Source organism: Saccostrea echinata, unplaced genomic scaffold (genome assembly GCF_033153115.1).
Source record: "Saccostrea echinata isolate AGI-Se365-2 ecotype Australia unplaced genomic scaffold, CSIRO_AGI_Sech_v1 ptg000086l, whole genome shotgun sequence".
Classification (NCBI taxonomy): Eukaryota; Metazoa; Mollusca; class Bivalvia; order Ostreida; family Ostreidae; genus Saccostrea; species Saccostrea echinata.
In genome coordinates this window covers 472,501-489,040 of record NW_026889835.1, presented here as the reverse complement: position 1 = coordinate 489,040, position 16,540 = coordinate 472,501, and the positions used below count along the sequence as shown (strand labels likewise).

General features: G+C 34.9%; 1 protein-coding gene and 4 long non-coding RNA genes across 6 annotated transcripts in view; 4 read left to right on the top strand and 1 right to left on the bottom strand.

The window, feature by feature from the left end:
• Nucleotides 1–16,540, bottom strand: part of LOC133177144 (uncharacterized) — a 65,411-nt gene that overhangs the window by 8,979 nt on the left and 39,892 nt on the right. The window lies entirely within an intron of this gene.
• Nucleotides 1–16,540, top strand: part of LOC133177148 (uncharacterized) — a 46,093-nt gene that overhangs the window by 11,429 nt on the left and 18,124 nt on the right. The gene's annotated exons all lie outside the window — the stretch shown is intronic.
• LOC133177149 (uncharacterized) overlaps nt 1–16,540 on the top strand; it is a 31,337-nt gene that overhangs the window by 5,018 nt on the left and 9,779 nt on the right. The window lies entirely within an intron of this gene.
• Nucleotides 6,207–7,644, top strand: LOC133177152 (uncharacterized). Its single transcript, XR_009719616.1, has 2 exons — nt 6,207–6,990; nt 7,284–7,644. It is a non-coding gene; the product is annotated as an uncharacterized LOC133177152 (long non-coding RNA).
• The window catches only part of LOC133177156 (uncharacterized), a 2,390-nt gene continuing 1,794 nt past the window's right edge, over nt 15,945–16,540 (top strand). Inside the window, exon 1 of the long non-coding RNA XR_009719620.1 lies at nt 15,945–16,046. This is a non-coding gene — a long non-coding RNA (uncharacterized LOC133177156). The remainder of the gene's footprint in view (nt 16,047–16,540) is intronic.

The following is a 16,540-nucleotide window of genomic DNA, read 5'->3' as shown; positions in this document are numbered from 1 at the left end:
ATACAGAAAGCATGTGGTAAGAACATAATTCTTTAATTATTTTGGTTCCAAATTTGTTGATTAGCACACTTGTTGCACGCATGCCAAACAAACGTGATTTTAAAAAAAATAACTCGGAGAGAAATATAATTTCAGTTATTGTTAAATGAAATGAATTTTAATGAAATATATTTTAAAAATTTATTTTAAAAAACTTGTGTGTTTTGGTCTCAGAATATTTTTTTATATTTTATAATAAATCAAAAGCCTGAAAGGCTTCAATGACGTCGAACAAGAAAAATAATTTCAAAAGAATTTGAAGATAGCAATAGGTCGAGTGAGTGACTCAGGTGACATAATAATAATAATAATAAAATAGTTTTAAACAAAATGTCACAATTACAGTCTGGGGTCTTATGTCATGGTCCGAATGGAGCAGGGTTCGAATTGACCAGACACCGTCGAACATGTTCATGCAATATCAAACTAATATCTTTTCAGTAAATTGAAGAACTATGAAGGACTTCATGAATTTATATATTATTCTTTCTAATTGCCAATGTCAAAGCGTTGTTTTAGTGATTGCATCTAAACTACAACCATGACTCTGCTCTGTTACAAGTACGATCGAGTTACGATAGGGCGTGGTATATTGGAGGAAATGGAGAAATACAGTAATACTGGTCAACATCATCGGTTTTTAGGATAAAGTTGGTCAGAAGATTGTAAAAAGTAAAGCTAAGATTTAGAAATTCAATCTTTTCAGTCTTATAGTATTCGTGTTTATGTAATTTTGTAATTATTTTACCGCCTGTTGGGTTGTTTGTGTTCCACGGTTATCGTTCCAAAATGTTATTCATGTCATTCGATGCACCTTTCTGTAGAAATTCATCCGCAACAACCATCACGTTTTTATTGTGTGAAAATAAAACATAATGTCGTTGTTTTGTAAAAAGAACTAGTGCTAATTGTAACGGGAACCGTTACAGATGTTCCCCAAACGGCTCCCCAAATCCCTTATGATGCCCCATTTTCTACAAGCTTAAATAAATTAGAGAATACTTTTGTAATATAGATGGACACTTTATTTTTAAGGGTATTTCATTGGAAAACTACTCCGATATAGCCATATGGGTATTAGCCAATCAAATTTCAGCGCATGTGCTTGCACATGTTTTCTACATTTTTCACTTTAATTTTCTTATAGTGTCTCACAATACATACAGTTGTGTTAAATATTAAAGAATTTCATTGAAAAATAAGAGAGATGTAACCCTTTAAGTATTAGCCAATCAGAATTCAGCATACGCACATGCAGGTCCTTGCATTCAATTTTGATAGTATTATAATGTAGGAGCTCTATGTGCCTATCCATGTCATAAATTTCATCCTGTTTTGTTGAAAACCAAGGGAGTTATAGACATTTAAAGTTTCAACCAATCAGATTGCAGCACACCTGCATGCACGTGTTTTCAAGAAAATTCCTATATAACATGTTGTAGCACCTTATAATATATACTTATATTCTAAATTTCAAAGTATTTTGTCAAAAAACAAGGAAATTATTGAGATTTTTGTATCAGCCAATCAGAGAAGAGCGCACGTGCATGCGCGTGAGTTCACGCTAATTTGACCATGTTATCTTGTCTAGACTACTAATGTATCTTTATATTTTGAGTTTCAAAGCAATTCATCAAGAAATATCAAAGTTACGGCTTCATCAAGTATATCAGTCATTTCACTCATTGCACGCGCGCGCACGTGCATGCATGTGCGCGCAAAATGACCTTCGTTCCGAACACCTACACAACATGCCTATTAACCCTAAAAAGGTTTCATGTCAATCGGATGAGTGGTTCTATGAGAACACTCGCGGACAAAAAAGTACCGGAGAAGAAAGTAGAAAAAAAGAATAATAATAATAACTAGAAACTCATTGCGAGCAATGAGAGGTCTTCCGTCCGATTCTGAAAATAAAAACGAAAACTCAGGCTCAAAAAGTGATAAAAGAAATTCAGACACTCTGGAGATTTAACCCTGGTCGTCAGTGTGAAAATCCAATGTGCTAATTATTAACCATTCACTTTTTTTGCATCACTTCCTGTTATGACCGGAAGTAACGGCGATACAAGATTTTCTCACAGTTGATATAAACTGATGACTAAATATCAGTCCTAAAAGTTTTAGACTTCAGTCGTTTACCGTTGCCGAGCAATATTGTGAGAACAAATTATAATTCTGAGGACAGGTAAACACGTGACCGGAAGTGAATTTTATAAAAATCTCTGACTTTTCTCTAGACATTTGTAGTATCTTCAACATACAAAAAATTATTTCGAGTACTTTATCGATAAGCAATATTTATGAGAATGTTATAAATAAAAATAACGTAGCTTATCTCCTAAAACCGGAAGTTGACGTTTTTGTTTCCGGTGGAATCTAACATATTTCAAAACACGAAAGAGATGCAATAAAGAGTTGCAAGTTTTATTTTAAAAAAGAAAAGTTATTTTTTTTTTATTTTTTGATCATTTCCTGTGACAAGCGGAAGTGACGACTGACATGTTTAACCCAAATGGTTTCACCTACTCCTCAATGTCCATTACTCATACAAGTTTAATGTTTTAATCTTTAACCTGTTTTTGAGATCTTTCTCAGAAATCTTCTGATTTTAAGGACAGGTAAACACGCGACCGGAAGTGAATTTTTTAAATATATCTGAGGTTACTCTAGATATTTCCACTCTGAATAACATATTTAAAATTCATTTCAAAAACTTTCTATAAAGAATATTTATGGGAAAGTAAAATACTCAAATTATGTACAGTAGTTTTTTCTCTTATAACCGGAAATTCTCTTTTATGTTTCCGGTGGGAGGAACATCTTTCGAATCTGCGAAGAAGATGCAATAAAGTGAAGCAATTTTTAATTAAAAAAAGAAAAGTTGAAATTTTCGATTTCTTCGATCACTTCCTGTGACGACCGGAAGTGACGGCTGACGATCTGAACTCAAATAATTTTGCCTACATCTTAAGGTCTGTTGCTCATATAAATTTGGTGTCTTAATATCTCATTGTTTTCGAGATCTTGCTTAGACAATTTCTCATTTTGAGGACAAAAAAAACACGCGACCGGAAGTGAATTTTACAAAGATATCTGACGTTCCACTAGATATTTGCAGTCAAAATAACATATTTAAAATTCATTTCAAATACTTTATCTACAAAAGATATTAATGGGAAAGAAAAATACTCAAATTATGTCGTTTTTCTCTTATAACCGGAAGTTGTCGTTTTTGTTTCCGGTGGGACCAACATATTTCGAAGCTCCAAAATAGATGCAATAATGTTGTGTAGAATTTGATTTGAGAAAGGAAAGTTGAAATTTTACGATTTCTTTGATCACTTTCGTAAGCGACCTGAAGTGCCGACGACGAACGAAAAGGTGATTCTGTTCACCTATAAGTCATGCCCTATACTCTCTAACAAGTCTCCAGTTCATATCTTTTACCATTTTTGCAGAAAAGGGGCGACAAAATTTCATTTTAAAATCAGGAAATTGTCCATAACTTGGCACCGGAAGCGAATTTTCAAAATTCCTCCAAGATGTATCAAGTTCCTATAAATGCGCATTATTCCTGAAAATTTCATAGAAAACCACTGAATGGTTGCTGAGAAATCGCGTGCACAAAATTTAGGGAAAAAAAATAAGAATAATAATAATAATAATAATAATAATAAGAAACAGTAGAATCACTATAAGGTCTTCCGTGAAGACGGAAGACCTTAATAATAATAATAATAATAAGAAACAGAGTAAAAACAATATGTTCCCAAACTTCGTTTGGGGAACATAATTAATTATAGATACAAATGATGCAATTTTATTTTCAAGCTATAATTATTCATTGTGAGCGTTTTAAAAGAAATTGGTTTATAGCTATTGCTATTTTCTATTGCGGATGCATCCACTGACACATTCGGTCGCGTACATCCCTTGGCGGTTTCACTTGGCCGATCGCTAGATGACGTTCGAGCTCCAAGAGCTCGACGTCATAAAAATGGAAAGGGGGGGGGGGCATACCCGTGTGCCCACGGACTAGCTCAAATTGAAGAAAAAAAGGAAACTTGATTCTAAATTGAAACTAAAATCATTTTTAAATTTTCTTTACTGATTAGAACGAATTGACTTTGACTCGTCTCTGAGGATTCCTGACTCTTTATAAATTAAAGACCAAGTTTTCTGTATAAAAGACAGGTAATTCCTGTATTTTTTTCTGGCCTCCAGTTGCAGCATCACCAGTCCACAATTCCCATATTATTTAAAAGTATCCTGTTCCCTGTAATATATATTTCTATTTGGCATATCATTTATATACATGTATATGTAATTTCAGGGAGAGTGAAATGAAAGAAAGGCCTATTGTAAAAGAGCTAAAAAAAAACCATGTCATGATTTAAAGGATGGATTTCAATTTTGGATGAATTAGTGAGTGATCCAGCAGACACCCATAGAGAAAAATTCATTTTTGGAATGTCAAGAAGCAAAGTTGACAGGGATAACAAATGCACCACAGGCATCTGACTTACTTGAACGTGCCATAAGAAGAACACAAGCGTTGTTTAAGATTCTGAAACTGATCCAGGCTGTACATGTAATTGTTTAAGAGTGTGTTGGCTAAAAGCTGTATACATTTATAAATTCAATGAATTTAATACATAGCATTTAGTTTAAAATATTGTAGTCATTATTTATATATTATCAAATTTTTAAATAGAATGTTTATGTACATGTATTTTGAGGGTACTCACAGTGGTTTTGCCAATTTGGCCTTCTGTCAAATTACGTAATTCAAGAATAATATTCTTAAAAAGTTCCTGAAATGTTCATGAAAGATCTAACGAAGCTAAAATTCACAGGACACTATGATTTCATGAATTCTATAAGGAAGTTCATGAATTTTCAAGAGTAGTAAGTAATTCATGAACAACCCACTATTCTTGAATATTCTTGAACTTGGTTTTCATGAATAAAATTCATGAAATCATGAGTGTCCAATTTTAACTTCATAGGATCTTCATGAATATTTCATGAGCAGATTCAAGAATATATTTCATGAACTTTTCTTAAAAGTTCAAGAATTATTCTTGATACTCTCGCAGGGGTAGCTCTTTGAGCCTTTGGCTCAGAAGAGCTTAAAACGAAAAGACTTGTTACTTCTGTACTGAACTTCTTTTTTTTTGGTTGACATTTTGGCCCATAAATTCCTAAATCTATTTATAGTAACATATCACAGCCTGGATGTGCCTTTTGAAAAAAAAATTATTAATTTTAATTACTACTGTATCAAGTTATAATATGAAAAAATATGGACCAGATATGAAATATTTGACTTATCACTGATAGCCTGATTATAAGATGGACCTGTACTTAAAATCCCGCGAATATCGGCATAATTGATTAATGTTTGTATTATTGTTGTCCCTCTTGAGAATTTTTCACTCATATTGTGACGCCACCGCTTGCCAAAGCTTGAAATTTTTTCCTATACTTGGCACTCAGGGCAGGGAGGGATCTTTTTCATGCCAGCACCTACTGTGACACGGGACCTCCGTTTATACAGTCTCATCTGAAGGACCGGTCTCCACGTCCCACAGTGGGATTTGAACCCACGACGTAAGGATTGACTCCTTACTTTGGGACTCTAAGGCAGACACTCTCAACCACTGCGCCACGCTGGCGACTATTTTGGCAGCTGAACAGATGGTAATTGCTGTATATTATATTAAACAAGGGTCATTGGTTGTGAAAGATTGGTGATGTGAAGTAAGAGAAAAATGGACATTTATTTGGGTATTATAGATAAATCTCCACCGATTTACTTCAGTAAAATAATTCTCAAAATTTATAAAATAAAAGCCGACCCCCGCCTCGATTTTTCAAAAAATTTGTATGAGAATCTAGGAATTTTTTCATTATGGCCTAACCATTATTTTGGTTTAAGTAAGACTTATAGTTTTTTTTGGAATGGACATGCTACAAAAATTTTTACGAGTTCATAAATCAAGAAAATGTCTATCAGTTCCAACATCTGAAGCAAATCTGGAAGAATTCATTATCAGCTGCAGCAGCAGCCGATCTATTTGTGGTTGTGTTAGAAAGTGCACATGGGGAAATGAGATTTTATTATTTTATTACTTCAGTAAAATAATTCTGAAATGATTACAAAAAACATAGGTAATCAGAGATTACAGAGCTCACCTCAACGAATGTTGTCTTTAGGTAAGGCAAAGTCACACAATTAACCAACAAAAAAGTGTACATTCCAAAAATGAAAATATTTAAGCAATTTTAATCTGATTTTCAAATAGACCTACATAAAAAATTTAAACTAGTTCTTCTTCATGAAAATGTAATTAAAATCCAGCATCTGAAGCAAAATTTGAGAGTTTTCATCTCTTGATGCAACATTTGTGCAAGTTTGGTTTATACAATGTTATATAAGCCTTATAGTTTTTTGGTAATAGACCTGCACCCATAACTTTTACCTGGTCTATTATCTGGAAATGTATGTGGAATTCAGCATCCGAAGCAATTCCATTAGTGTGCATCCTAAGATGTATCATCCATGCAAGTTTGCTCATTATCATGCTCATAGTTAATTGGAAATTAAACATGCATCAAAAACTAACATTTTCATTCATCAACAAAAAGTAGGTCAGATTCAGCATCTGAAGCAAGCCCGGTAGTATGCATCCTAAGATGTATCATCCATGCAAGTTTGGTCATTAAAGAACTCATAGTTACTTGGAAATGAATCATGCACCAAAAACTTTAACCTATTCACTCAACTGGAAAATGTAGGTCAGATACAGCATCCGAAGCAAGCCTGGTAGTATACATCGTTATATGTATAATCCATGCTAGTTTGGTCAACATAGGGCTATTAGTTACTTGGAAATGAAACCTGCACCAAAAACTTTAACCTGTTCACTCAACCAGAAAATGTAGGTCAGATTCAGCATCCTAAGCAAGCTCTGTAGTGTGCATCTTTAGATGTATCATCCATGCAAGTTTAGTCAACATAGAGCTTATAGTTACTTGGAAATGAAACCTGCACCAAAAACTTTAACTTGTTCACTCAACCAGAAAATGTAAGTCAGATTCAGCATCTGAAGCAAGTCTGGTAGTATGCATCCTTAGATATATCATCCATGCAAGTTTGGTCAACATAGGGCTTATAGTTACTTCGAAATGAAACCTGCACCAAAAACTTTAACCTGATCACTCAACCGTAAAATTAGGTCAGATTCAGCATCCGAAGCAAGCCTGGTAGTATGCATCCTTAGATGTATCATCCATGCAAGTTTGGTCAACATAGGGCTTATAGTTACTTGGAAATGAAACCTACACCAAAAACTGCACCAAAAATGTTAACCTGCTCCAAAAACATTAACCTGGTCATTCCTTTGCTGAAATTGCAGCATCTGAAACTTTGACTGGTACAATGAAACACACTAGAACCATCTTCCATGCATGTCTAATCAATATAGGACATAGAAGTACTTAAAAAGAAAACTGCTCCAAAAAACTTAACCTTAACCTGGGACGCCGACGCCGAGGGTATTACATAAGCTCCCCAACTTCATTGAGGTGAGCTAATAAATTCATGAGTAAAATATTTTGAAAACTTGCTTTATCCGCCGCAGCAGCGGCCGATCTATTTGTGATTGTGTTAGAAAATGCACAGGAAATGAGATGTTATTATTTCATTAGTTCAGTAAAATAATTCTCAAATGATTACAAAAATAAATTCATGAGTAAAATATTTTGAAAACTTGCTTTATCCGCCCCAGCAGCGGCCGACCTATTTGTGATTGTGTTAGAAAGTGCATGAGGAAATGAGATGTTATTATTTCATAAGTTCAGTAAAATAATTCCAAAATGATTACAAAAATAAATTCATCAGTCAAGGCTACGCATTGCCAGTGATAAACGGATTTTATCAACTCTTTGGGGAATTTTAGCAATGATGATGTGATTATAGCTGAGTATAGAGTCAAATACTTCAATAATTACATTGGGATGCCATTTGACTGCAAAAATATACGGAATATACAGAAAGCCAAAAATTGACACATGCGCAAAAGGGTTAGTCCATGCCTGGCATGGACTAATCCTTCTGCGCATGTGTGACAACAAACTTACAACTTAGAACATAGAAGCCCTTTCCCAATACAAGAGGCCCATGGGCCACATCGCTCACCTGAGCACTGTGGCTAGGAAAAAGTAGAAATCAGTTTATTATTGAAAAGTTTAATTCCAAAAGTATAGTCCCATGACCAATCATGGCTTTACTATTCTTGAGAAGAAGATTTTTAAAGAATTTTCCTATATAATTCTATGTAAAACTTTGGTTGGCCATTTTGGCCCTACCCTACCCCTGGGGGTCATTATTTGAACAAATTTGAATCTACACTACCTGAGAATGCTTCAATATGAATATGATCAATTATGGCTTTGCTATTCTTGAGGAGAAGATTTTTAAAGAATTTCCCTGTATATTTCTATGTAAAACTTTGGTCGGCCATTTTGGCCCCGCCCTACCCCCTGGGGTCATGATTTAAACAGATTTTAATCTACACTACCTGAGGATGAATTCCATATAAATATGATGAATTATGGCTTTGGCATTCTTGAGAATAAGATTTTTAAAGGTTTTCCTATATATATTACTATGTAAAGGTCAGCCATTTTGATCCTGCTCTACCCACTGGGGTCATGATTTGAACAAACTTGAATCTACATTATCTGAGGATGCTTCCATATAAATATGATGAATTATGGCTTTGGCATTCTTGAGAATAAGATTTTTAAAGAATTTTCCTATATATATTACTATGTAAAGGTCAGCCATTTTGATCCCGCTCTACCCACTGGGGTCATGATTTGAACAAACTTGAATCTACATTATCTGAAGATGCTTCCATATAAATATGATGAATTATGGCTTTGGCATTCTTGAGGAGAAGATTTTTTAAGAATTTTCCTATTAATTACTATGTAAAACTTTGGTCGGCCATTTTGACCCCGCTCTACCCCCAGGGGTCATGATTTGAATAAACTTGAATCTACATTACCTGAGGATGCTTCCATATAAATATGATGAATTATGGCTTAGGCATTCTTGAGAAGAATATTTTTAAAGAATTTTTCCTATATATTTCTATGTAAAACTTTGGCCGGCCATTTTGGCCTCATCCTACCCCCGTGGGTCATGATTTGAACAATTTAGAATCTACACCAGCCCAGGGTGCTTCCACAAAAGTTTCAGCTTTTCTGGCCCAGTGGTTCTGGAGAAGAAGATTTTTAAAGATTTTTTCTATATATTTCTAAGTAAAACTTTGATTCCCCATTGTGACCCTGCCCTACCCCCGAGGGTGTTGATTTGAACAATTTAGAATCTACACTACCCCAGGATGCTTCCACATAAGTTTCAGCTTTATTGGCCCAGTGGTTCTTGAGAAGATTTTTTAATGACCCCATCCTATTTTTGTCTTTTCTTGATTATCTCCCCTTGTGAGGGGACTTGGCCCTTTATTTAAACAATTTAAATTCTCCTTTACCCAAGGATGCTTTGTACCAAGTTTGGTCAAAATTGGCCCAGTGGTTCTTGAGAAGAAGTCGAGAATGTGAAAAGTTTACAGATGGACGGACAGACGGACGGACAGACGACAGACAAAATGTGATCAGAAAAGCTCATGTGAGCCTTCGGCTCAGGTGAGCTAAAAACAGCTTAATAGATTTTTGCAAGACTTGAAGGACGAGGGTTGATCCAAAAGTAATGTCACAACTTTGATAAAATTGCTTTAAATCACATAAAGCAAGAAAATTATACATGATAAAATTTTTTTTATTTCAAATCAGACCTGAAAAATTCAAAGGAATATGATGTATACTTTTCAAAATATCGGATTTTAAACAATGCGCGTTCATTGTAGTTGCCGCACCTAAATATAACATCATATGACGGATACGCACCGTCATATTTTTAAGCATTTCCCTTTTATTTCATTCAAAAAATATTTGTGATTCGCAAACACTTTTACCAATTCCAATTTTTAAAGAGTTCTTGGTACCATTATAAACTCACTCGTTTCATAATTAAGCTCTCTGAAAAATTTTTTGAACAGTAGCAAAGACAAACTTAGAAATTCACATATACATGTTATTCTATACATGTGTCTTTTTTGAAGTCAGACACCATTGAACATTTCTGTCCGATCTCCTATCTTTCGGTCTTTTTGTCCTCTGCTGATCATGCAGTGACCAATCACCCGCCCAAAATTGCTGAAACCATCTATTAACTTAAAGATGTCTCTTATTTAAATTTTTTTATTCTGTAAGTCCGATTAATAAACGTTACTGTCGCTTATGATGATTCCCATATTTTGAAGCAAATATGCATTACAACTTGTCGAGCCATTTTTTCCCATTTCGACGATCACTTGGTTCAATTCAACAGAGTAAAACAACTATGTTTATTATCAAGAATGCCGTCATTAAATTTTCAATTAAATACTAGAAAATGGTGAGAACTGGGTATTTTAAAAAAATTAGGAGATTAGGCCATAATAAAAATATTCCTAGATTCTCATCCCCGCCCGCCCAGATTTTATACCCCCGCCTCGATTTTTTTAATTTCTTTTTTTCTTTGTCGTAATTCTGATCGGGATCGGTATTCATCTACCATTCTACTTTCGTTTTAAATCCCGCGAAAGTCGACATGATTTGACAGCTGAAAAGATTGTAATTGCTGTAATACATAGGTATATATTTTAAACAAGGATCATTGGTTGAAAAGGATTGGTGATGATGTGAAGTAAGAGATAATTGAACCTTTACTATGACTTTTATTCGGGTATTGTAGATGAAATGACATCGAGTGACCAGGTCAATAACAAGAGGCCCATGGGCCACATCGCGCACCTGAGAAGCTTTGACCATTCTGTTCTTTAACAGATTTCCCCCTTGTAATACATAATGCATCCCCATCCTACCCCACTGATCATAATTTAGACATTTTGAAATCTAAACTACCCCATGATCCTTCCATGTGCACATATTAAGTTTCAGCTTTTCTGGACCAGTGGTTCTTGAGAAGAAGATTTTCAAAGATTTTTTCTATACATTTCTATGTAAAACTTTGATTCCCCATTGTGGCCCCGCCCTTCCCCTGGGGGTCATGATTTGAACAATTTAGAATCTACACTTTACCAGGATGCTTCCACATAAGTTTCAGCTTTTCTGGCCCAGTGGTTCTGGAGAAGATTTTCAAAGATTTTTTCTATATATTTCTATGTAAAACTTTGATTCCCCTTTGTGGCCCCGCCCTTCCTCTGGGGGTTATGATTTGAACAATTTAGAATCTACACTATACCAGGATGCTTCCACATAAGTTTCAGCTTTTCTGGACCAGTGGTTCTGGAGAAGAAGATTTTCAAAGATTTTTCCTATGTATATTCTATGTAAAATTTTGATTCCCCTTTGTGGCCCAGACCTTCCCCCGGGGGTCATGATTTGAACAATTTAGAATCTACACTATACCAGGATGTTTCCACATAAGTTTTAGCTTTTCTGGCCCAGTGGTTCTGGAGAAGAAGATTTTCAAAGATTTTTCCTATATATTTCTATGTAAAACTTTGATTCCCCTTTGTGGCCCCGCCCTTCCCCGGGGGGTCATGATTTGAACAACTTAGAATCTACACTATATCAGGATGTTTCCACATAAGTTTCAGCTTTTCTGGCCCAGTGGTTCTGGAGAAGAAGATTTTCAAAGATTTTTCCTATATATTTCTATGTAAAACTTTGATTCCCCTTTGTGGCCCCGCCCTTCCTCCGGGGGTCATGATTTGAACAATTTAGAATCTACACTACCCTAGGATGCTTCCACATAAGTTTCAGCTTTTCTGGACCAGTGGTTCTGGAGAAGAAGATTTTCAAAGATTTTTCCTATATATTTCTATGTAAAACGTTGATTCCCCATTGTGGCCCCCCCCTTCCCCCTGGGGTCATGATTTGATTAATTTAGAATCTACACTACCCTAGGATGCTTCCACATAAGTTTCAGCTTTTCTGGACCAGTGGTTCTGGAGAAGAAGATTTTTTAATGACCCCACCCTATTTTCATCTTTTCTTGATTATCTCCCCTTGTGAGGAGACTTGGCCCTTTGTTTTAACAATTTAAATTCCCCTTCACCCAAGGATGCTTTGTACCAAGTTTGGTCAAAATTGGCCCAGTGGTTCTTGAGAAGAAGTCGAAAATGTGAAAAGTTTACAGACAGACAGACGGACGGACGGACGACGGACAAAATGTGATCAGAAAAGCTCACTTGAGCCTTCGGCTCAGGTGAGCTAAAAAGTCTGCAAAATTGAAAAAATAAAAAAATATATAATAAAAGCCGCCCGCCCGCCTCGATTTTTACAAAAATTTGGATAAGAATCTAGCAATTTATTTATTATGGCCTTAGGTGCTTTTTTAGAATCTTTTCAATGCGTTTACTTTTTTCATTCTAAAAAATACACTTTAAAACGCGATGTTCCGCTGTGACGCGGCAACACCCACTATGCTCTATGTTTTAAACATTTATAAAATAAATTCAAATAAACATTATTACATCAAAATTTCAATGTTAATAAGATTTATATTTGTGCATCTTTTTGTATATTATATTTGATCATATGACGCCAGATATAAAACATATGGACACTGTGACATTACTTTTGGATCAACCCTCGTACTTATTTATTATCACTTGAACCTTACAGTGCTCTAAGTCACACTTACTTTTAGATTGCTAAACAGCGACCTAAAAATTTATTTGGTTACCATTTCAGAATTTCTGGTCACCATTAAGAAATATTATATTAGATTATTTTCGTAATTTTCATTGGCTGAAAGGACATCACGTGATATTCCTCCTTTTGTGATATTGTTGTGAAAGCGCATCCGTGGAAAATGATATCACACGACACACCAATTGGTTGCACCAAAGTTACGTAAAACATGACATCATGATATTAGAAGCATGTTTTTAACAATTGTGACACAATGGCAGCCGAGTCTGTTCTGTTAGGACGTTGTCAGTGCATTCACTTTGAGTGATTATATAATATTATTATTATGGACTTCAGTGAATGGTCAATATGTGGTTATAAGGACTCATGGCAATTGATATTGACCTCAGACACAAAAAAAATGATAGCGACTTCGAAGGCTCGGTCGCTATCACTTTCTGTGTCTTTGGTCAATATCACTTGCCATGAGTCCTCATAACCACATATCAACCTACAATGAAGTCCACAATTGGATAATATTTCACTCGCCATGACAAAAACATTTTGTGAATAACACTTATCTAGTTAATTAAAACAAGGATATGTATTATGTATTTAATAAATCAAAGATTACTTATTGATGTGACTAGAGATTACTTACAGTCCCTGAAACGTTCTACTTTCCCATTTTTCCGTTCGCTCACCGTTCGTTCAGCGTTCGTTCAGCGTGCGTTCACCGTTCGCTCTTCGTTCACAGTATTGCGTTCACCGTTCACCTTGCCCTCACCGTTCACAAAACGTTCATCGTTCGCTCTTCGTTCCGTTTACTTTGCGTTCACCTTGCGTTCACTGTTCACTTATTGTTCAGTCTTTATTGTCATTCAGAACTCCGAAGTGAAAGGACTTATCTTTTTGATGGTAAGGATTTACATGTTTTTAATTAAATAACTTAGATATCCTGTTTGAAGAATAATTATTTCATTGCAAAAATTATCTATGATATTTATATTTCTATTATTATAACTCAGCTGTTACTTATTTCATAAATTTTCCCTGGAAAATAATTAATACATTAAGTACCTACATGTATGTAGAACGATGCTAAATATTAAATTAAAAAAGGGCAATGTACAAATGCTTCACGCACGGCATCAATTTGATGTTATTTTAAAGAGGACAAATTATTAATGGATGTATAATAATTAATCCAAGTGTTTTAAATTCAAACAAGATGTGTTTGTGAAACACTGATGCCCCCGTATGGCAACATAGCGAAGGTTAAGCTTTCTCAAATGCAGATCAAATATGTTGGTACGAATTAAGGCCTTTTTTACAAGAAATGCGAAATATAAAACGCTAGCTATTCCTGTTCCATGGTTATGACCAAGGTTAACATTTTATAATACAGGACAAACTAAATTTCAAGGTGAAAGGGTCAAGGTTGTTGGGTTCTAAAGAAAGGCTTTGTCTCAATGATTACGTATGGGAAGTATGAAAGCGCTGGCCCTTACCCTTCAAAAGTTATGACCAAGGTTAAAGTTTGTAAAAGGTAGGTCAAACTCTAAGGTCAAGGTCAAAGGGTCAAGATTCTTGATATCCAATAAAAGGTCTTGTCACAAGGATTACACATGTGAAATATGAAAGCTCTAGCCCCTACTGTTCAAAAGTTATGGTCAAGGTTAAAGTTTGTAAAAAGTAAGTCAAACTCCAAGGTCAAGGTCAAAGGGTCAAAGTTCTTGATATCAAATGAAAGGTCTTGTCACAGGGATTAAATTTGTGAAGTATGAATGCCCTAGCCCGAACCCTTCAAAAATATGGTCAATGTTGTATTTTTAAAGTAGGTCAAACTCCAAGGTCAAGGTCAAAGGGTCAAAGTTCTTGGTATCCAATAAAAGGTCTTTTTATCAGAATTATATATGTGAAGTATGAAAGCCGTAGTAGTTATTGTTCAAAAATTATAGCCAAGGTTAAAGTTTTTTCATAAGTACTAAAATCTCCAAGGTCAAAGGGTCAAGGTTGTTGGTATCAAGTGAAAGGTCATTTAACAAACATTACATATGTGAAGTACAAATGTCCTGGTGTCTACTGTTCAAAAGATATAACCAAAGTAAAATTTTAAAATTTTCATGTAAAAGTGGGTCAAACTCCAAGGTCAAGGTCAAAAGGTCAAATTTGGTGGTACCCAAAGAAAGGTCTTGTCATAAGAAATACACATGTGAAATATGAAAGTCATAGCTCCACTAAATCAAAAGTTATGGGCAAGGTTAAAGTTTTTGCAGACAAACAGACAAACAGAGAGACAGACAGACAGACAGACAGACAGACGGACACGACAAAAACTATATGCCCCCGAAACTTCGTTTACGGGGGCATAAAAAGGGCAATGTACAAATGCTTCACGCACGGCATCAATTTGATGTAGTTTTAAAGAGGACAAATTATTAATAGATGTATAATAATTAATCCAAGTTTTTTACAGGACAAGAATACATAAAAAAATTATTTCTACAGTAACATGTATTTAAACTAGATGTAGGTTTGAGAATTATGAACAGTACTGCAAATATTCAGTTAATTAAATATCTTTAGAGCTAATTAAATTAAAAATTAAATTGAATTAATTAAAATAGTCTATTATTAGAGAAGAAAAACTCCTTCCTTCGCCGTACCTAAACATATGTTTAGAAATATGTTTTTTGCTATTCAGTTTCAGTACATGTATAATTAAGACCCCCCCCCCCCCCCCCCCCCCCCCCCCGAGTGCCTTTTCTCCTTAAATAAAATTCTTACTGAGTTTTTTCAGTATATTTTAATTAATATTTAATTTTTATTGTAACACAAGAAAATCAGTCTTAAAACCAACATCAAACAGTCATTAAACAATAGTATTTTAGTATAAACTTGTGCCGACAGTAGTATTTTAAATTGGCAGGGAATATGTTTACATTTAATTTAAAACTTAACCCTTCCAAGTATATATTCGAATTATTTTTTTTTTACTGCAGGAATGCAAAAATATGATCTAGAAATGATAGGGAAAATATTAAAATTTCTTGGAATATTAAGCGACTCTTTGCTTTCGGCATGTTCGGTGAAACGGGATTTCCACACCTCCACTGTATCGAATTATTTTGATTGACAGCACAAGCACGCTACTACAAATGTAGCACGGACTTCCTGTGAACTTGATGATGGAAAATAAAAGCCAATGATTACTGTCAAATGGATTTGTTAATCTAAAACAAGAGGCCCATGGGCCACATCGCTCACCTGGGCACATTGGCTAGGCAAAAGCACAAATCAGTTCAGTATTGAAAAGACCGGGGGTGGGGGGGTGGGGGGGGGGGGGCTTGAATTTTAAACTACCTGATGATGCTTCCATGTCAATGTAACAAATGGCTTTGTTGTACTTCAGAAGATTTTAAAAAAAATTCCCATATATTCCTTCGTAAAAATTTGATCCCCAAATTGTGGCTCCTCCCTATCCCAGCGGTCATCATTTGAACAAACTTGAATCTACACTACCTGAGGATGCTTCCATATCAATATGACTAAACATAGCTTTTCTGTTCTTGAGAAGAAATATTTCTTCTTTATGTTCTTATGTTAAACTTTCCATTCCCCATTGGGCCCCACCCTACCCCTGAGGGTCATCATTTGAACAAAATTGAATCTACACTACCTGAGGATGCTTCCATATCAAAATGACTAATCATGGTTTGCA